General features: G+C 32.2%; 1 protein-coding gene and 1 long non-coding RNA gene across 2 annotated transcripts in view; one reads left to right on the top strand and one right to left on the bottom strand.

The window, feature by feature from the left end:
- LOC127720671 (uncharacterized) overlaps positions 1 to 22,119 on the top strand; it is a 241,483-nt gene that overhangs the window by 204,650 nt on the left and 14,714 nt on the right. The gene's annotated exons all lie outside the window — the stretch shown is intronic.
- On the bottom strand, positions 14,170 to 20,604 carry LOC127720687 (uncharacterized). Its single transcript, XR_007990926.1, has 3 exons — positions 20,461 to 20,604; positions 16,966 to 17,066; positions 14,170 to 15,084 (listed from the first exon to the last, which is right to left on the bottom strand). It is a non-coding gene; the product is annotated as an uncharacterized LOC127720687 (long non-coding RNA).

The following is a 22,119-nucleotide window of genomic DNA, read 5'->3' as shown; positions in this document are numbered from 1 at the left end:
TGTTTTTTGACATATCCATTTGACGTGACTCTGTGCTGATGTATCCCGTCATACTTTGAACGACAAAGTTATTTTATTTATTAATATTACTTTTACTGTTTAGTCTGTTTTTTTGTGATATACATTTGACGTGACTCTGTATTTCTGTATATCGTCATACTTTGTACCAGACAATTATTCAATTTTATTTATTAATATTACTTTTACTGTTAAGTCTGTTTTTTGTTATATCCATTTTACGTGACTCTGTATTTATATATCCTGTCATACTTTGAACGACAAAATTATTTTATGTCTACCTGTGCGAATTTCAAACGCGCGATTTTAATCCAGTACTTAAAACCTTCCATCCCTAATGGATGGATTTTACATAGATAAATAAAATCGTATAATATACGCAAAATGAGGATGTTAAATTTGATGTATGCCTTTTTGTGCTTCTTCGTTACATTTGTTTGTATTTATAGTGATTAAGATGATAACACAATGTTGACTGCTGTACCCCTATTTTTGACATTTTTACCTATTGTGTCTGTTTGTTTTGTTCACGCATCGTTGTCAATATAATGGAATTTGATGCGACTGTCATACAAGTGAGAGGTTTAGCTAGCTGTAAAACCAGGTTCAATCCACCATTTTCCACATAAGAAAATGCCTGTACCAAGTCAGGAATATGACAGTTGTTATCCATTCGTTTGATGTGTTTGTATTTTTGATTTTGCCATTTGATTGGGGACTTTCATTTTTGAATTTTCCTCGGAGTTCAGTATTTTTGTGATTTTACTTTTTAGATATTATTTTAAATTTTATGTCATCACATAGAAAACAGAATAACAATTTTAAGATGAAATTTTATATTTCAAATTATTTAGCATACACTAAACATACTAACAACTATACTTAAACATGTTTTAAGCTATACAATTCATAGGTACTTTACTCATTTTATGAGAAAACTGCCTTAAAATAGGACTTTACCATGAAAATTATATTTTGCTATAACAGAAAGCTTTTTCCTAAGTAATACTTTAATTCATATATAGTTATAAATAAAAAGTAAATGAAATTATTTTTTAAGCAGTTAAAACAAATTATTCACTAATAGGGAAGCTTTTTATGTCCCTCTCTGTAACGCAGCGTAAATTTAAGTTTTACGTAAGGAATTATTGAAACCTCCATGGAGTCAGTAAACTTTTATATGGATAGTTAATTTAGATTGAATACTTCAATTACTCATTTATTACAACATTTCCTTCATAAATGAGTGAACGTTACCCTATTTTATTTTTTATTTATTGGCCTAAAAGGTTAAAATCTTGAGGAAATGAGTGGTATAATTGGACCAAAAGGGACCTTACAATGAAGACAAAGAGGTTCATTAGTGGTATTTATCATCCTACAGTCATCTTCTGTATCATATTCAACTGTTTGTAGGCAGATGAGATAAATATTTGATCTTTTATTGGTCCACACTATATTCTATCATGATGCGGCTTTATTTGGATTTTTCAAAAACAAAATTTGCTCGAATCGTTGTCGTTTACATTATACTAGATTTATTTTAAACTATTGAACTGGTTATGACAAAAACTTGACATTAATTCTTAAAATGACCAGTATTACAAAGTAACAAAAGCACATTTAGTTTATTTAACAAAAGGCTTCTTTATGTGTAATACCACATCCCGTTGCATAAGAAAAAGGGTCGAAATAAAATACTCCCTTGAACTTGACAGTTGTAGGAAGTTAATCCTACATGTCATTGGTGTAAACAATGTTTGAGTCATAAACATATTTCTTGGGTGTTTCAAAGCACCATTTATTTTTTTAATTTGGTGTTTCTATAGAATATTTTGGAAACTTCAGGTTACATAGTTACTTAAGCTATTACACAGGGAAAAAAAGGGGTGACTTCCAGTGATGGTTATTTTCTTATATGCAATGAAATGTTATGTGAACTTTTGTCTGTAGTACTGGACAGGATAAAACGTTACTCATACCAAGTATTTCTTTATTTGAAACAAAGATAAATTCTGCAATTTTTTTTGAAAAGTGCAAATTTAACAAAGACTAATAGGGGAAATCAATGGTGGTATTACACCTTATAGAAGTCCGTTATATTATAAATGAGGGTGTACCTTTAGTGTCTGTCCATATATATCAGACTGCATCAACTAAACAAGCAAATGAATTCAGTGAAACTGTAAAATTCACATTTTAAGGACGAATTGACAATGAAACTACGTGAATTGCTTGAACATGTATATAGGACAAAATTCAGCCTTAACATTTCTGTTATTTTGAAATTATAAGTTATTACCAATTTTTTTGTTTAATTTTGATACATTTAGGTGAGGAACAAAATCACAAAAAATAATGACAAAATAGTAAGTTCACGTGATTCCTTTATCGTGAAATATGAGAAAAAGAGGAGAACAATTATGTAAACAACAAGGAAAAACAGTTGCAAACAATACAAGCATGACTTATATAAAAATCTTAACCGTTATCCTTTGACAAAAAGAGAGACAAACGGTTGCCACACAATACAATTACAGTTAAATTGATACACAATAAGAATTAAATATGTTGAAAGTCATATGCCATTCGTTATATACTTGTTTCGAGTCACATTCTTTGCATACACAATTAAAATTACAAACGTATTCTTGACGGCTTTTTTTCATTTGCTACATTTTAAGTTTTTTATAAGTAAGATATACAGGTTTAAAAAAGACAATTGTAAAAATATTATTACACATATTGTATCCGTAAATGACAAAAATCTTCTCTCTGACAACACAAAATTCTTATGTATCAGTTTATATGATTTTAATTGATTATAGTAATCCATTCATCAAATTTTTGTATTCATTCTTTGCATTGATCAAGCCTCATATCCATGCTAATTTACATACAAATGATGAGACTTCCCTGAATTCTGAATGCAAGATCTTTATTGCTAAAATATTTGTTTAAAATCAAAAGTCAAAATCATACGAAGTTACATGTAAATCAAACGTAAGATAAATTCAAATGAGACTGAACAGCCTAGATGCTGCACTGGTTGCATTACACTTATCAAGTTCAGCAGCTTCTTGGAAAGCACTCACAGCTAAGTTTGTCTAACCCATAAACTGGTAACATAAGCCTAACATTATAACTGTATTCAAAGAAATAGAAATAATTGTGTCAATACAACATTTTGTGAGTGTCCTTTGTTGTAACGAGTGTCTGCATAATGTAAAGTCATGACTACGGTAGTAACATAGAAATCTGAGGAAATGTGCAAATGGTAATGGATGAAAAAAAATTCTTCTGGTTTTAACATCTTGTTGTAGTTCTTATGGAATGATTGAAGAATCCACTTTAAATACAATAGGATAAATTGTTAATGATTTTATTATTGCTTAAGTTTTTCTCTATTCATCAATTTCACCGCATGTTGTTTGATATATTTTAGTGGGATGTTCTCATGTAATAGGTTAAGATCAATTTTCTCTCGTCTGTGTATTTCTGTAATGTATATGTTATTACAGTTAATGAGGCTATATAATTTTTATGAACATAGAAGAACTTCAGCAATCCTGATACAGCATCCGAATGTATACCGATAACTAAATGACTAAGATCTTGTTTGTACCTGAAGTAAGGGTATTTGTTTTCTGATCTATTTGGTTTTGCATTGTTTCTGGATCAGACATAAGTGATTTTGATAAATGAAAAGCAAATAAACTTTTACATATTCCAGTTCTGGAATGATGTAGAAAATCATACAACAGTTTTGAAAATCTATCGAATAAACCAGGATCTCTAATAAGAGAAAATGTCGATTTTATATGTTGTAAGAATATAATGTTTCCGAAAATTAGGGATTGGGTAATGACGTAAGGCTGGCTTTGATAATCTTGTAAGGTCACAGAAGATGCAAAACAGTTAATTCCTTGACCGTAAGGATTTTTAAGTATTGCGGACAAGTTTTCTTTGTTATTAATATTGAACCTTGTATATAACAAGTTATTTTCATAAATAAAATAATGTAACAATATTGAATGTCTTACACAGTACAGTAGTCTTTGTAGACATGCCATGAAGCAAGGTATCATATAACAAGGTCTCCATAAGTATGGGTCTGTTTCTTCAGAAATCCAAAACATTAGTGTTTTTAAGAAATATGAACACAATGAAGCTTTCAAATCCTCATGTCTTTCTACTATTTCCTTCAGCAAGATTTTTTTAACATAGCATAGCATAAAAATTGGGTATGGCTAAAAGAAAATATAAGAATTTTTTCTGCCACAGAAAAAAAATTCGCCCTTCAAGATGTTCATTCATGGATCCTTTGCAGCCTATTGGAACAAATAAAACCCCACAAGATACTATTTTTGAAATGATTTTAGATGGAGGTCATGTTGTACGTGATCTGCTAATCCATGGCTTTGCTTGATATATCCATTGTCACATTTTAAACACTAAGCAAGATCAAATCTATCATATCTATCTGAAATACATAGACCATGAACATTTACTCCCAAAACAAATGGGATTATTGACTTCGGTCGCATTTAAATGATGTATTTTATATTGTTCACTTGAAAGCATATATCCCAAAATATATGTGTCAAATTCATAGATGTGATCAACATATTTTGAAGCATTTGATTAGGACGATTTAGAAGACATAATTGTGTGAAACATGGTTGAGTTTCCTTGTCTTTAAGATCGAGTCCTTCACCTTTACTTCCACTGGTTATCCTCTTATCTTTGTTTCCAATGTCACTTATAGTGAAAGCCAACCTTCTTATTCTTACGACCTCTTGACATCCAATCTTTCGACAAAGATATTCGTAAAAATGTAATGATTCGCTTTTATCTTTTGACATGCTTGCCCTTTGCAGTATGACATTCTATGAACTATAACATCAGTCCTTTTCTAACCTAACTAGCTGTTCTCTATCTTACGGTTCCTGTAAAAATGAACAGTTTTTTCATTTACTTAGGATTACGGATTACATGAAAGCGTAATCGAATTTTAATTTCTCATGTGAAGAATAAATCCACAATAAAAAGAATTAAGATGACTTACATCACTTTGAAATTCTTCATCAACATTTGCTGTTCCGTTAAAACGTTTGCTTAAAATGTGATCGTTATATTAACCGTTCAAATGATTTTCTTTTTAGGAAATAAAAATTACGATCTAACACTTGGCATGTATTTACCATGTAAGGCAGATTATGAGCTTTTATTTCAGATTATTTGAAAAGTGACTGAGTTTATTTTTAGGAAAAAAGTACATCCTGAAAATTGTGGCATTTCTGGAATAAATCCTAATTGTTCATAGAAAAATGAATACGATGAAAAAATTAAATCATTTCACCCATAACAATGATTTCCCCTTCATATTGTAGCTTGTGTACCTAAATCTAGCAATGGTTATGCTAGAAAAATGCGAGCAGTCTAGACCTAAAGGTCTCAGAAGTCCCAAAACTTTTGGCATTGTTTATCTTAAGGTTTCGGATTGGTTTTATTAATCATAATAGTATCGACTCAAGGCGCTAGCGTTAGTTATAAGTTGTAAGAAATAGCATAAAAAACTTGGAAATAAAATAACGAAATGTTCAGTGAAGCCTTGAAATAATGAATGCTAGAACGTTCATGAATTCTTTCCTACTAATGTTTATCTGTATAATGAATACTGTTTAGATACTTATCTTTTCTGGTTGCAAGATCATTTAAAGGGGCAGATTAGTTGTAAGATATAGGTGCTATAAATCAAAATTTAAAAATGCCTAAGGGTGTAAAATTAACACGCTAATAAATAATATTCAAATACTTGCTATGCATTATGTTTCATAGATTAATGCAAATTTCCGCTCAAAAACTGTTCTCATTAAGAGTGCCGTTTTTTGTGAAAATGACCTAAAATCTGAATGAACCCCCCCCCCAACCCCCCCCCCCCCCCCCTGTTTGTACAGATCCTTATAAATGTTAGAATCTGAGTTCAAAGGTTTCGGTTTAAAATATACTGAACTCAAAGAGTTACCAAATAATTCAACAGAACATTTGAGATATATCCTTGTTTTATAATCTATAATAAGCAACCAACCATCAATCAATTATAATCTATAACATCTCTTCAACGTAGCACAGATTTCAGAAAAAAGACATAAATATATAACTCTTACATATATACATATTTTACTCCAGAATATATAGTTAAGAGAGAAAAACTTTTCAGATAAAGGGGGAGTATTGGACGTAAACAAAATAGTGATTTACTCACATTCAATGTTTACATTGAAATAAGGTGCGTTTCAATTCGCTTAGTAACGTAATTTTGAAAGTGTTTATCGTTGCTGCATATCAATCGACTCCTTTGGAATTTTGTCTCTGTCTTTCTCTGATCTAGCTGCATATATGTACGGATAATAAGCATGTTCAAGAGAGGTATACAACCAGTAGAAAAATAGATTGAAGTTGGTACTTTAGGAATGTATTCGCATAGCAACATTTTAAACCGATCTTACGTCAAGCTTCTGTAGCCTTCTGTACTCGTCGTTTCCTATTTAAGGAGGGAAATGATAACATTAATTGGAAGTTTTGTTTTTATTTCAAATCATTTCTATTTTTAATATTTACCAGATATTTTCCCCATGAATTTAAAATCGATAGCTTCCTTGGTAAAACGAGACAAACATTGAAAAGATCTAGTTTTTTGTGTTTACAGGAGAGGTTATATTTTGTCACTAGATTTCAAACTGTACATATCCCAAGTTTACCTAATGACCTCTAATTTCATGCTAGGCTAAGAGTTGATTTGGGTATAAAATATTGTTACCTGGAATTCTCCCGTCAGACAGTTGAATCTCTTTCTAAAGTGTGGCGACTTTTTGGCTCTGTCGGATCTACAAATACGCACACACGTCATGCTGAAATGGAGGACCTGAAGTACAGTTGCCTTGTGTTTTTTCATTGGCAGTCTACATTTGCAACTATTTATGCTGGCAAACACGCTTTGCACAACCACCCTTTTTACTGATTGTAAATCTGTTTTTGTCTTCACTATCAATGAAATCATTTTCAATTCGACGTTTAGCGAACAATGATCAATCAGTTGTACTGTACTCACAAAACAAATGAACACACTGAAACAGGAGTAAAAATCAACATAAACATCCACACGAAATGCCTCGCGAAAATATATTGCACTTCTTCTTGGTACTATTGAGCCCATCTTAATTGTATTCATTTCGATTAAACCTTAAGTGGTACAGATTATAGAACAAGAACAAGAACATATTTTATTACCAATAGTGGACCCACAAGGGGCATATAGAGAATTCATGTATAAGGAAAAAGAACATTGATTAGCATCGATACATGGAATTTTGATAAACAATCACTCTGTAATAACGCTATTATATGTTAAACTGATATTCTGGGTTATTATCCAACATGCATCTCTATGATTGATTGAGGGAAAAAATGGTTTTGTAATCCCTAATACTTTCTGAAATTCGGACAGGGAAAAATATTACGAAAAAAACAACAACTGTCATATTCTTGATTTGGTACAGGCATTTCCTCAGGTAGACAATGATGGAATAAACCTGGTTTTATAGCTAGCTAAACCTTTCATCTGTATAACAGTCGCATACAATTCCATTATACTGACAACCATATGTGAGCAATACAAACATACATGTCCTAAGTTAGGAGCCTGGTGTTCAGTGGTTGTCGTTGGTTCATGTCTGTAATATTTGTTTTTTGTAGATTGTTTTGTTATAAATTAGGACGTTAGTTTTTTAAATTTAATTGTTTCATATTTTTCATGTCGGGGCCTTTTATAGCCGACCATACGGTATGGGTTATCTCGTTGTTAAAGGTGTTACGGTTGGCTATAATTACTAAGATCCACTTGATCTGAATTTTGGTGGATAGTTGTCTCATTGGCAATCATACCACATCTCCTAATTTTTATACAATAAATAAGTAAAATTGTCAAAAATTGGGGTACAGCAGTCAAGCTCTGTCTTCTTCAATTTTCTACCACAAAATGCCCTTACCTTTAACTCGTCATAGAGGTTAATGCCCATAAAAGGGATGAAAAGACACCAAAGTGAAAATTAAAACCAGTCAAAAAAACTGCAAATGTCATAAGTCAAAAAGACATACAGCAATCCATGAAACCCTACATAAACAACTTTAGAGCAAACAAGAGAAGCTGCACAAAATATCGGGAATGAATCATGTACAACATGTTGCTTCTGTCCTTGCAGATACAGAATTGGTGACAATCTCATTCTGTAATTTTATAGTCGAGATAACAAGGAATGACCTAGTGGTTACCACTATTCGAACATATCCGTAGTCATTTGTGACACACATATTACTGTAAACTTAACTATATATTCTGGAGTAAAATATGTATATATGTAAGAGTTAAATATATATGTTTTTTTTTTTGAAATCTGTGCTACGTTGAAGAGATGTTATAGATTATAATTGATTGATTGTTGGTTGCTTATTATAGATTGTAAAAAAAGGATATATCTCAAATGTTCTGTTAAGATATTAGGTAACTCTTTCAGTTCAGTATGTTTTAAACCGAAACCTTTTCACTCAGATTCTTACTATTTATGAGGATCTGTACAAAGGGGAGGGTTTTCATTCCATTTTTTATGTCATTTTCACAATTCAATGACACAATACTAAGTCTTCAAAAAATTTCATGGACGATTTTTTTATTTGAACATTAATCTTAATTATAACATGAGTTATGAATGATTATCCTGGAACAATGATGGTATAATGTATGATAAAAGGGCATTGGTTAGATGTTCTCGTAGCATCACGTGCACACTTCCTACTCTGTTCAAATATAGACGTATGTACAGATAACCCACGATAAAGCGTCATACTGTTATCCATCTATTTCTAAAATAAACATTGTTTAACGTTATTCTTCATTTATACACAAATATATTTGATCATCGCATTATCCTGTATTCATTATTGTTTAGCTATTTTCCCCTATTTCTTATTTTTCCCCATTATTCTCTACTCTGTTAAGCCCATTGAGACCCTTATGTATGGATCAGTTGTCAAGTATAATATCTAAAATTATTAGCTGTGCATAAGAAAAATATCTTGTTTTGAACAAATTATAACCCAAAGAATTAGAAGTGCAGCTGGAAATGCATGTCTAGGGTGTGCACTATAGTCAATTATCTGAGTATTTTGTCAAAGAAGATTTAAAGCTAAAATTAGAATGATGAATAAAAGTATCATATTCATATCAAGCAACAATATTATTCTAAGAAAGCATGCATAGTCACTAAACGGTTATTAAAGAGAAATATACACTAGGAAATCCTTTTTTTAAATTCTATGATTGGTTTATTTTTAAATTCCTATTCGAAGTTCCAACTATCAATTTATCATCTTAATTTTCCATTTTGGTAAAATAAACTCTTCATAGATACCAGGATTGAAATTTTGTATTTGCGCCAGACGCGCATTTCGTCTACAAAAGACTCATCAGTGACGCTCGAAAAAAAAAAGGTTAAAAAGGCCAATAAAATACGAAGTTGAAGAGCATTGAGGACCAAAAATTCCTAAAACATTTGCCAAATACAGCTAAAGTAATCTATTCCTGAGGTAGTAAAGCCTTAGTATTTCAAAAATTCAAAGTTTTGTAAACAGTTATTTTATAATTAAGACAATATCAATGATAATTCATGTCAACACAGAAGTACTGACTACTGGGCTGGTGATACCCTCGGGAAATTAAAACTCCACCAGCAGTGGCACCAACCCAGTGGTTGTAAATGAACTCATCATATATATCAGGATTGAAATTTTCTATTTGCGCCAGACGCGCGTTTCGTCTACAAAAGACTCATCAATCACGCTTGAATAAAAAAAATTTAAAAAGGCCAAATAAAGTATGAAGTTGAAGAGCACTGAGGACCAAAAATTCCTAAAAGTTTTGCCAAATACAGCTAAAGTAATCTATTCCTGAGGTAGAAAAGCCTTAGTATTTCAAAAATTCAAAGTTTTGTAAACAATTTATAATTATGACCATATCAATGATAGTTCATGTCAACACAGAAGTGCTGACTACTGGGCTGGTGATACTCTCAGGAAATAATGTCCTTGATTTAAATTTACTATATAAATCAGTGATTTTTCCACAGTGAATCAAATGTACAGAGATAGAAATTAAATCTCGGGAGTTCAATGTTAATGGAAGCAGAAAACAAACACCAAATAAGACATTGAAAAGTAAATAATATACTACCACTTAAGGATAAGAAGTTTTAATTCATTTCCAGTCAATTATTGGTGGTGTTGGATTTACCGTAACAATTATTTTTTTTAAAGATATATTGGTTAAATTTTTTTATTTCATTTCGCCCTCCAGTAGAAAGTGAAAAAATAAAGCACTGTTAGGTCTGTGTCGCTAACCTTGATCAATGCCACCAACTGCCACTTTAAAACTAGATCAACAAGTAAATCTCTTAAATTCCAAAAGTAATTCATGGTCAGTCATTTACACGAGGCACATCACAAGAACAGGATATTCTTTTGTAGAAGAATAAAAAACGGACATTGAGAAAATTAAGCCTATAAACTGAGATAAATAAAAACACACAAAACACACTGCAAATTACACATTGAGATTTTAGAAAAGCAAATGATTTGAAAATGCACACTAAGAAAAAAATTTAACACACTCAGATAAGAAATGAAATGTCCGTGCTTTTTTATAAAATCACAATAAATAATTAATACATTTTTTTAAAAATGATTCGTCATTTGAATATTTCTTTTATTCGTACACGATTCTTCAGTAGAAAAACAGATAGACTCTGCAAGACCTTTTACGTTTACCTTGATCAATGTCAACAATGGCCTCTTTCCAATCCGATCAATGAATTACAGGCATATCTTAAGAATAGGAAATTATGTTGAAAGTATCACCTTTCATAAATACAGGCTTACTAAAAGTAAAATTATTTAGAATTCTAATATATTTATTTTCTTTTGGAGCTTGTAATTTATATATATAATAATAAAAGAATATGCTGTTCATTTTATTTTTTCAGGCATGGTAAGATCGCAGCGACGTTAAGGGCGTTTCAAGAAATATCCCATTTTTATACACAGGAAAAATCATATTGAACTCAAAGTTAATTTTCTTTGCTTAACGGTTAAAATGCACGTCAAAAGCGTAAACTTTTATTTATAGAAAAATATAAATACACTAGTGTCACGTGACTTCAAACTGAAAGTAAGGACATTTCCTAAAAAAGTCAAAAGGGCAGGTGCAAGATGAAATCCGATCGCCCTGGTTTTTGGCTCACTGTAATCAGGATAACTTATTTTGCTGGAAAAGTGCTGTGCCTAGTTTTTAATAGAGGTGTTGTAAATAAAAAACAATAAAACGTGGAGAATTTTTTCGATTTATTGACTTTTTGGCACTTCGGGTTGTGAAATTTCTTTTACACGAACGCTATGTAACTAGGCACAGCACTTTTTGAAAAATTTGAAATGTGGCCTTTCTACCAATACCAGAATCAAGTGGGTTGGTATAGCTCTTGCACCTGCCCTTTTCAATTAATTTAGCATGATGTAGTATTATCGCCTTGAAATGTGAGAGAAAAACGTTTGAATGACCCTGCAGTAGTCGGATCGGTTGACGGAAAAACTCAGTGTATTTTTTGTACTCACCGTGTAGCGTTTCATATATAATAACGTCATGTTGGAGCGAATAAACAAATATTCTCTAATTGCTTGCTTAATTTATTGAAGCTTCCTATTCAGTATTGGTTTTTTTTTCAGGGAATTTTTATTGTGACAGGCTGGACTTTCATAAAATAGAATATTTACATCTTCTTGCATTCCGCCTCTTGTGTATATCACCGCAAATGGCTGAAATGGCAGAGGCGGATTCATGTGGGCTCTGATCCCTTGTGTATCAACCAATGTATGGTTAATGTATACACTTCTTATATGTCCATAACTTCGATTAGTGTATGGACACGCCCCCCCCCCCCCCCTTTTTTGTCAAAATCCGGAATCTGGGGTCACTCATAGTGCAGTTCTCATTTTTGCAAATGCAAGTTCATTATATAATTAATAGTATACTCTCTTCTAGTGCTTGTATATTGGGAACCATTAAAATTTTAATGAAAAAAGTTGCATTTTCATACAGAACTTTATACCAAAATTCATGATTTTTTTGTTTGCTCTTTGTCATTGACAATGAATGTTTAAATCATGAATATTAACTCCTACCTGCATATAAATATTCACATTTTACTAGTTGAATATCTCCTGTATCTCAGGTGTGACTGGTATCAATTTGTAAATCATGATTGGGAGGTCTTTTTGAATTTTATTCTGGTGGGGTAGGGTAATTTTTTTGCCTATGAATGAATATGAATTTTCACCAGTTACCAGGCCAGTATTTTGTATGGCTTGCTACAGCATTGAGTACCCCATACTTCAAAAAAATGTACCTTGAGCTCTCATTATTTATGCTTACACTATATCATAAAGCGATAACCAGTTTGACAAATATCGGATGCATATATATACACGACTAATTTTAATCGCATCTGTGAAAAAAACCCACATCCAATTAGTTTCAGATACATGTACATGTACCTATGATTCAATCAACAACCTTGTCATATATATCATCTCAATTTCTCAACCTTATAATTTAGATTAATCATCTTTATACCATGAAGTTGGAAATAGTGACCTATTTTTTTTCTGCTGCTCATTTCATATTAAATCCCTGTCTACCAGTGTTCACCAATACAAATGGACAGCCAAGAAATAGCCAAAAGTGCTTACATGACATTCAGCACAATCAATCAATTGTTTTTTCATTATCAAGTGCCATAATATTTTAAGGTTCATCTCAAACATGTCAAAATCAGAAAACTTATTTCCCATCACCTGCTGAGATTGGAGGCAACTGAATGGTATTTCTTTTCTGTCAGAATAAAAGAAATTCTATGTACCATATATAATATAAATACACAGAAATGACTAACTCATTCACAATTAATACATATATACACAATCCAAAAGTTTCAGGCAGTGTCAGGTGAATGAATCATGACATAGCGGACAGGACAAACTAGTCAGCATGGAAATCAAAATGATGTGTAAATGCTTATAAAACTACTTACTACAAATATCATTGCAAGGGTACAATCAGTGGTTAATCTTTACCTGAACCAATCACAAGAGTAAAAAAATGACTTAATTGTAAATCAAAACTTCATTGGCAATTATACCACATCATCTTTTTTTATATCAAATTCTAGCTGTAATACAAAAATATGTGTGCAATTTCAAACTGAGAACAAAACAATTTCTGTCTGTTTTGGGGATGCTGTCTCATTGCCATACATGTATACCCAACATCTTTTGCTAAACATGCTAGATATAAGAATCTCTAAAACAGTAACTGTGAAAATATTCCATCGCAAGTTTCCAATAAAATTGAGAATGGAAATGGGGAATGTGTCAAAGAGACAACAACCCGACCATAGAACAGACAACAGCAGAAGGTCACCAACAGGTCTTCAATGCAGCGAGAAATTCCCGCACCCGGAGGCGTCCTTCAGCTGGCCCCTAAACAAATATATATACTAGTTCAGTGATAATGAACGCCATACTAAACTCCAAATTGTACACAAGAAACTAAAATTAAAAATAATACAAGACTAACAAAGGCTAGAGGCTCCTGACTTGGGACAGGCGCAAAAATGCCAAGTTTATATATCCTTCAAAAAGACTCAGAATTTTTTGAGTAAATTTATTCCCAAGATAATTTTAATTATTGAACAATGTAAGGACAATTAAAGATGCGAGATTAATTATTGCAGTTTCAGAAAATCCTGGATACAAATAATACCATCATTTAAATAAATTTATATTTTTTTTTGCCAAACGTATACAATTGTATAACCAATTTTAATTTAGACAAAAAATGAAAAAAAATTCTGATTTCTAAGTATAGACAAATATATAAGTATAGATAATTTTTTTGTTCAAACATTCTGTGGCTGTTACAGAGGTCTTGCTCAGTATTGAAGGCCAACATCAATATGACTAAATCACTTAACGATGAACAACAACTGCAATTAAAACACTTTTTTATGCTTCTGAACTTTTTGTATACCTTTATTCTGTGTTAACTGTTATGAAATGAAATGAAATTGAAATATAAATCATGATATAATATGATCTTCTTGTTCTCTGGTCATGCTGGTGGACAATATATAATATGACTATTTGTTCTCTGATGAAGAGTTGTTAATTTATTGGCAATCATATGTCATATTCTTAGTTTTATAATTACATGTAACTCCATTAGTGGTGCATAAGTGAATTGTATGCCTACATGTATATGATAGTATATCTCATGTATATCTAGGTAGGATTAATGTTTAAATCAATTACTATTTTTCCCCGTAATTGCCATAAAAATAACAAAACACTCATATAAGTCTTATAAATGAATATCTCCTTCTTTACCATGTTTACAGTTCAACTGAATATCATATGTCTATTTGTAGATCTCTCACTTGGTCAGATACAAACGTATTGCAGATTTTTCAAATATTTCATGAAAGAAACGACAAATTACATCCATGAAATATAATTTTGTTAAATGAAATCCTTTTTTGAAACTCCAATTGTAGGAAAATTCACAAATCTCCAAAATGTCCGTATTTAGAATTCATTTTAACTGAGATAAAAGCTCTTTAAGATGGTAAACATCAACTTCAGTGATACATGATGATGAAAAAGAAGCTAAATTGTGTAGTTAATTTTCCTCTGTCTCTCAGCATCAAAACACTAAATTCCAATTCATTTGGTCTTGAAACAGTCAATGCTTCTGCTTAGTACTTATATGTACATTATATAGAATTGCTGTCTTTTTTCTACTTTTCATGGACATATTTGGTGGCTTTCTAAACAAATTACAATCAGATCTTCCGTAATGGCAATGATGAGTTATAAGGAACTTTCTACTGCAGGTCATCATCCCTGAAATATGAAAATGCAAACATTATATATATTAAATGAAATATTTAACATGTGAAAAGTAATCAAAAGTTAGTGCAAACATATTTCTTCAAGAAGTTACTGTTAAAATGCTAACAAAATAATTTCCCTGTCCTTATTTAATAATGTCTTCATTCATCATTTGAACAAGGATTTAATTTTCCACACACATTTTAATAAGGTGCACTACATGTACTCTTATAAAACTTTAAAGTTAAATGAGAATAACTGTTATCACAGAGATATGTCTCGCCTTTTTGTAATTTTGATAATGCAAATGTTGAAATTAAAATAGCAATACTTTAACATGTAAGTTATGCAAATATTCAAAGTCGATGAACCATGACTGAAGGTACATGGCTAAACAATCTCCATGGAATGAGATGTGTCAATGCTAATACAACTACATACCAAATACCATTGACTTATTATAAGTCGTTCCCTTTAAACAAACCTCAACACAAACATTAACTTGTAAACTATGTAAAAGTTTCAAAGTCAATGAACCATGATCAGGGGTGGGGCTATATGATCTCCATGGAAACAATACTTGCAAATGCCAATACATTTGCATACCAAATATCATTGACTTAACATTAGCAGTTCATCTTAAACTGATCTAATCACAAACTAATACATGTAAACTAAGCAAAAGTTTCAAAGTAAATAGACCATGACTGAGGGGGCGGAGCCAAATAATCTCCATGGAAATGAGATATGCCAATGTTTATACAACTGCATACCAAATATCATTGACCTACCACTAGTGGTTCCCCATAAATTGACCTAATCACAAACTAATACATGTAAACTATGAAAAGTTTCAAAGTCAATAGACCTTAACTGAGGGGGCAGGGCCAAATAATCTCCATGGAAATGAGATGTGCCAATGCTAATACAACTGCATACCAAATATCATTGACCTACCACTTGTTGTTCACCATGAACTAGACCTAATCACAAACTAATACATTGTTGACGCCGCCGCCAGAAACAGCATACCTACGTCTCGCTTTTTGACTCCGTCAAGGCGAGACAAAAACCCAGATGTGCCTATAAGATGTATTATGTAATAAATATTTATTTATGTTAATTTACTTTGTTTTGTATCTCTTTTTCCGACAGGAATACTTCAATATCAATATCAGTAATCCACAGCTAAAAAAAATTTGCTAGCAAGTTCAGTATATTATTGTATTAATATCTGTCATGTCTGTTTAAATAAATTTTATTGCTGGTACAGATACTTCATTAACATTGATTAAATTAAGAAATTATCATGATTATTGGGTACATTTATTTTTGCAATTTTTGAAGAATGGACAAAAATGTGAGATTTATAATTGCGATTTCAGAAAAATCTGCATACTTGTACAGTTATATGTATAGATTTCAGAATGTGAGTTCCTTTTATTGCGATATTCAAGGTTGCCTCATAAAAACATTGCAATAATTTCTGAGTTTACATCATACAATATTCTTACATTGTACATGATGTAAGAACAGAAATTTATTTGGACAAATTATAAAACAGGAAGAAAAGCCAGGATCGCTAACATGTTTAACCCATCCACATTCTGTATGTACAATGTATGTTCCTGTAATTCAGTGGTTGTTGTTTGTTGCTGTGTTACATATTTCTTTTTCATTCATTTTTGTTTACATAAATTAGACCATTAATTTTCTCCTTTGAAATGTTTTACATTTGTGATTTTGGGGCCTTTTATAGCCAAATATGCAGAATGGGCTTTACTCATTGTAGAAGGCCATTCAAAGACCCATAGTTGGTAATGTCTGTGTCATTTGGACTCTTGGGGAGAGTTGTCTCATTGTACAATAGTTAGTCAGGATAAAACAATTTACCTGTCTATAATCATGATAATAATAAAGCTCTCCAAATCAAACCATTACTTTATTTCATCAAAGCTGGAATGGCATACTGTATCTTGTAATTGACAGGGGAGCTAAAAATAATAAGAGAAAGTAATTATTTAATTACATATAGGTACTTTTTTTAAAATAAGGAGCATACACATATGTATAATGTCAGATTCATATAATTTTTAAAATAAAGAAATAACGTCTGCCACACAACCCTAATTTGATATCAGGATTTCCTCCGTAGATATATAAATGCCTATTTTTTCTTGGATTTCTAGAATTGCTGCATCCTATGCTAAATAAAGAGCTGTGCTAAAAAAAAAGCCACCCCCCCCCCCAAAAAAAAATAATTTAAAACAAACAAGTGAATCTGTGAGCTACTAATATACCCCCATGCCCTTAAAGTAAAAGGTAAACAATGGTTGAGTGATGAATCTACAAAAGCATCACACGGTATAGCTGACACATATAAACCCTGAAACCAAATTTCAGAAATCCTTGTAATGTTCCTGAGAAAGATGCAAAGAAAAATATTCATGGGACGGGCGGACTGACCCTTCTGTTTACCGGGGATATATCTTCGAGTAATGGTTTTAATTCCTGCCAACAGGGATACAGTTCAGATATAATACTCTATTTTTAGAACGATGATGCATGCAGTGTTTATTCAATTTAAATACTGTTTTACTTATATATATATGTAGGACTCTAAAGTGAGATGGTTTGATACGCTAAAGTGCGATAGTCTGTGCTATTTATTGAACACGCTAAAGTCTGATGCCGCGATACGCTAAAGTGCGTATGTTCGCGAAAGTATTGACGTTTGCAACTTTACTTAAATCGCATTATGACGCCACAAGCCTTTTGTACAAACAAAAATGGACATGCCCGTAAACGAGAATGTTAGTGCAGATAAAGATTTTTTAATAGACAAGAAACAAATGATCCCAATCCCGAACATTTTTGGTCGGTGCTAGAAGAGTGTGTATGTGGAGGAGTTACTTCCCAAAAAATCATCCACAGTAACAGAATGCAAACCTTTGATCCCGCTGTGTTGGCGGGGACAAACATGATTCTGTCAGTATACTGGAAAAAAATACTTTTCATAAACATAGACTGAAACTGACGTTAGTAAGGGGAAGGTGTATACTATAAAAGAGAGCGAAAATGGCAAAATACACCAAGTGTCAAAGTATTTAATTCGTCCCATGTCATTTACTGGAAAAGCATATAGCTCTTCAACTGTTTCGGTACTTATCATGCTTATACATCCTCGGATTTCAAATGTTTGGCTTTGAGTGTTCCTGATGAAGGTAAATCCAGAAATGCGCTTCGGACACATGAAATTATTAAACGTTTTGTTTTCAAATTTTTACTTGCGTGAAATAAAAGCCACTTTTAAACTTTCTAATTGAATAATTTTGTAAAAACAATTTTTTAAAATATGGTTCGTCATGTCCGTAAAAGAGATGGATACTCGTCGACAAGACAGTAACATAACGACCAGAGGTGTAGTATCATAATATGATTGCCAAAGCGACCAGTCGCTATCCAATGCTAAATGCCATTAGTGTAATTAACTATAGGTTACCGTATGGCTAACCCCGCAGATAGTATTCTATAACGACCAAAGAGTATCAAAACGACCAGTGTATAACAATTCAAACGAGAAAGATAACGGACTGATTAATATACAAAATAAACAATAAACAAAAAAACAGATAAGAAGATGTGGTGTAATTGTCAACGAACAAATATCCACCAAAGACCAAATATGGTTGACGTATGCACCTAATAAAGTTATGACCTTCAATGTGGAGCCTTGGCTTACGTCGCATAGAAAGCTATACAGGATCACGAAAGGACTTGTGTAAAACAATTCAAAAGAGAATAACAACGACATGATTTAGAAACAATACAATAAACGAAAAACTAATATGAACACAGCAAAAAACAAAAACAATCGCCTGAATCCTATTCCCGTTACACCATTGACTTCAGCGTGTCATCTGATCGCACTTTAGCGTCTGACACCATCGCACTTTAGCGTCTGACACCATCGCACTTTAGCGTGACCATCGCACTTTAGAGTCCTACATATATATAAAAAGAATATGTCAAAGTGGGCAGTCTTGATGAGCAAACTACATATTAATTAGTATAATATTATTGTGTCATGAAAAGCTTCTTCAATTTTTTGCTGCGGTTCCTTCCTAATAATGACGGTCATAGGAACATTAGGAAGGCGTCCCAGTTAATCATTAACAAAGCCTTTCAAGAAATTATAATAATATTTTGACTATGTATAAAAAATTGTTTAATTTAGCCATCAATTTAAGTACATAAACTTGCAATTGGTTATATATATATTTCTGAATTGGTAACGATTTAAAAAATACTGGTTCACAGATAATAAGATAATTTATTCAAGGTGCACAGGCTTTTTCCAGAGAAAGACGCACTGTCCAGGATATTTCCAAATAATTACCCAGATACTCAGCCTTCTGCAGTCATTTTTAATGGACATAAAGATGTTGTAATCATATTGCTGTCACCTTTTAACTTCCTTAACAGCTTAAGTTGCATCCGATTTCAAAAAATTATTATTTATAGTACATTTAAATTTGAAGTTCTTTATCACATACATGAACCATAAATATTCAAAAGAATTGCAAATCTTTTTTGACAAGCATGAGAAATAAATTGTACGACAGGAAACATGGAAATAAATAAGGGGGAACATGTAGCACGCACATCGAACCAAACACGAGATACATGTATTGAGAGGTCAAATTTCAAAACAGGAAAATAAGTGAAATAAAATATATACACTGGGTAAATAGAAAACATTGGGTCATTGCATAAAATTAACCCTTTACCGCCCTTTTAAATTCAAAGTTGATTAATACAGCACTAAGCAGAAAATAATATAGTATGGACTTCACACTGATTAAATGGTGGGAGAAGAAGTTGGAAAGAGAGGGGGGGGGGGAGGGGGGGTAGTCCAAATAATTATGTCTTGCAAGGCTTCCTTTTGAGCAAGTTTGTGTACCCTGTGTTACAAATTAAGAGCTCCATGCTATGAAAGTAGGGGTCATGGCTCCAGCAATGCGGGTGCCGGAGAGAAGTGAACGGTGGAATCCCCCCCCCCCCTTTTTGGCAGGTACCTGCTAAACGAAATTTAGAAACGAATTTCAGGGTAAATGTTGAGAATGGGCTCTCGGTATAATGGAGGGATCTTGTTTCATTCGATATTCTGTTCATTTATTGACGGGATTCTATAATTTTCAAATTTCAGATATTTGTTGCAGTCTAGTTTCGTTTTGACCACCATGACCACGTGTATATCATGCTTGCCAACACTGAACTCGTTTTTATCTATAAGTATACAGTTTTTTTTTATTTCTGAAGCGAATGATTAACAAAACAAGCAACGTATGTTTCATAAATAATACATATTTGGAGGCTCACACTTACTTTTCTGGTTAGATTTTCACATAGAAGTGAAAATAATTTTCGCTGCAAGGTTCTTTCCATTCTGCAAACTACAAACATCTACTTGACGGCGATCGTCTACTGATTGGTTAATCTGCAAAAGGAGGCGGGGTCTACAAGCCGACAATCTCGTCAACAAAAACAGCTATTGCAACTGTTAACCATAATATTTAAAGCACAAACATAAAATATTCGTGTTTCGATAAACAAATTACATCATATGGCTACCCGTTTTTAGTTAACAGGCATGTATGTAATTTGATTTCATAACAGTCTCATCGACAGACGCAGCTTACGGAATCTTCGCCATTAATGAATATATGAATACATAATGAGGTCCTTACGGGGTTATCTGCCCCTGACAAAATCTTATCGAAATTGCCTTAACATCGCTGCGATGAAAAACAACTTATCAATCTACATCTAGGTCTATTCTATTTTGTAGACTGCCAATCTGAAAATGACGAAGATGTCTATAGAGGCAAGTGAATCATTGAGATTTTACAAATATCTTTGCCAAAAGATTGGAACTGAGGAAGTTGTCAGAATTAGAAGGTCAATTTGCGTTATAAGTGACATTGGACAGAGAGTTAAACTGATAACTAGTGGAAGTAAAGGTGAATGACTTGATTTAAACGGTAGTGATATTGATATGATGATTATTGATCCAAACTTTAAAAAGTGTATCAATCAGAAACAGAAGTTAGAGGACAATTATTTTCGATTCCGTTAGTTATGAATAGTGAGGAGACACCACCATGTTTCACACAATTGTGTCTTCTAAATTATCATAATAGAAGGCTTCCAAATATGTTTGTGACAAATCTGAATTTGGCACAAAAATCATTGTGGATGTGTGCTTTCAAATGAACTTTATAAAAGAGGGACGAAAGATACCAGAGGGAAAGTCAAACTCATAGATCGAAAACAAACTGACAACGCCATGACCAAAAATAAAAAGACAAACAGACAAATAATAGTACAGATGACACAACATAGAAAACCAAAAACTAAGCAACACGTGCATACATGTATCAGACAGAAATGATCGTTATGATATTGCATATTGTATTAAATGTGACAAATGGATATTTCAAGCAAAGCCATACAACATGGCCTTCACAATGTGTTATTTTATTTCTGTCTAATATGCACGGACCATGAACGTTTGAAAACCTTGCAGTAAAACAGGATCGAGACAAATAATCTAGTTTATATAGTTCACCTGAACTTATTTCTCAAATAATATCATGTGGTGTGTTATTTGTTCCAATTGGCTGCGAAGGATCCAAAAATGAATGGCGAATCTTGTTTTCTGCAGCAGAAAATTTTCTTATATTTTCCTTCAGCCATACACATTTGCTTTGTTATGCTTTTTTGAAAATCATAGTAAGGAAAAAGTAGAAAAAAATGAAGATTAAAAAGGTTTGTTGTGTTCATATTTCTTAAAATCGCTGATGTTTTGGATTTCAAAGGAAACAGACCCACACTTATGGAGACCGGATACTATCATACCATGTTTCATGGCACGTCTAAAAAGACTACTGTACTATGTAATATATTCAATCATGTCACATTACTTTATACCTGACAATAACTTGTTATATTTAAGATTCAATACTAAAAACAAAGAAAAATTGA

The sequence above is a fragment of the Mytilus californianus genome, unplaced genomic scaffold, assembly GCF_021869535.1.
Source record: "Mytilus californianus isolate M0D057914Y unplaced genomic scaffold, xbMytCali1.0.p SCAF_11, whole genome shotgun sequence".
Taxonomy (NCBI): Eukaryota; Metazoa; Mollusca; class Bivalvia; order Mytilida; family Mytilidae; genus Mytilus; species Mytilus californianus.
Note: the sequence above shows the minus strand (reverse complement) of the source record. Positions and strands in the feature narration are given on the sequence as shown.